This window comes from Solanum stenotomum, chromosome 1 (genome assembly GCF_019186545.1).
Source record: "Solanum stenotomum isolate F172 chromosome 1, ASM1918654v1, whole genome shotgun sequence".
In the NCBI taxonomy this organism is placed as follows: Eukaryota; Viridiplantae; Streptophyta; class Magnoliopsida; order Solanales; family Solanaceae; genus Solanum; species Solanum stenotomum.
Window position 1 is genome coordinate 71,640,006 of NC_064282.1, and position 1,827 is coordinate 71,641,832.

The following is a 1,827-nucleotide window of genomic DNA, read 5'->3' on the forward strand; positions in this document are numbered from 1 at the left end:
ATAATTCTGAATGCATAAATCACGTTGTTGTCTACTATCTCTGGTAGTATTATTTAGCTGCTTTTGTTGACAGGTGGTAGATCTACTTGTTCTGTATCAAAAAGGTGAAAAGATTGGACTTTTTGTTGGTGCAGGTGTTGGAGACAGTGCTTATTACGGGGTAGAAAAAGAATCTTCATGTATTATCTTCTTTTAAGGTAATCTAATTTTATATTCACTTCTCGTCTGCATGTGGTTTCTCAGTGTTTACTGGTGTTGGTGAACGTACTCGAGAGGGTAACGATTTGTACAAAGAAATGATTGAGAGTGGTGTTATTAATTAAGCTTGGTGAAAAGCAGGTTTCTGTAGATAACATTTGCTTTTCAATATATAGTGCAGACATTTCTTGCAATTGGTTGATTTTATACATATGTATGGTGAAAGCAAATGAATGAACCTCATGGTGCTCGTGCTCGTGTTGGGCTCACAGAACTGACAGTTGCTGAACACTTCCGAGACACTGAAGGGAAAGATGTGCTCCATTTTCATGGATAATATTTTACTTTATCAAAATGATTTCTGATTCTCTACCTCTTTCTCTGGGACTGCTCTAGGCGGCTCTGAGGTGTCTTGCTTTGTTGGAGGGCTCCAAGAGAGGAATACTACAACCAAGAAGGGTTCTATCACATCAAATCGTTGTATATACATGATAGAGTTGTTCATTTTTCATTGGTTTTATGCGACTGTCGATTTAAGGGTTGGTTGAGAACTCAATGTCAATGATTTTACATCGCTGCTATGTCGGGTGAGATCTCTAATAAGCCTTATCCTCAGAATTTCTTTGTGAATATAATTGTCCCAAGAGAACAAGGTAAGCTGCTGGATTTTGTGATTCCTTTCCTTTTAATCTGGTATCACAAGTTAGACATGGGATCTTACCTCGATCTCGTGGTTGTCTATTGATTCATTCAGTGGTGGACTAAACAGACAAGTCGATGGATGACGTCGCACCGCCCATATTAATAACATATGATTAATAAAAGGAAGTGTCTGTTTTCCTTCTGGCGACAGTAACTTTATGAGTGGTGGCGGTGAGAGTTATTGTGGTGGTGAACGGCGGCGCGTGAATGGGAAAAAATAGTTGCGTTTAGAGAAAAGAGATGTTGATCCTTGGAATTTCATATTTCTGTTATTACTCTCTCTTTGGATGGTTGTTACTCTCGTTTCCAAAATATCAAAAAAAAATTATTTTAGAATCAAATGATATATGATATGAAGTTTGATCAATACTTATATATATATTTTTTGCTAGTTCTAGATACGTGTGTTGCACGTGTAATCCATACTAATCCTTCGCAAGAACAACTAAATTATAAGTCAGTTTTTTGACAACCTTATTATCCATAAATTGTGAAGACTTGATTATTATGTGATTGGAATAAAACAAAATAATGTCATATCACTACTAAAAAAACAGTGAATACCGACCTAAAAATTTCCGACCTCAAATGGAGGTCGGTAATTTCCGACCTCCGGAGGTCGGAATTTACAACTAGTCGGTTTTTATTCAAAATAAAGAGGGAAAACCAAATTCCGACCTCCGAAGGTCGGAATTTTTCCCGGAAAAAATGAATTACAATAAAAATACCGACCTCATGAGGTCGGTATATTTTATACTTAATTGAGAAAATAATACCGACATCAAGAGGTCGGTTTTTATTGTAATTCATTAAAAATTCCGACCTCAGGAGGTCGGAATTTTTTCTCAATTAAATATTTTATAATTCCGACTTCCGAATGTCGGTAGTATGTAATTAAAATACCGACCTCATGAGGTCGGTATTTTT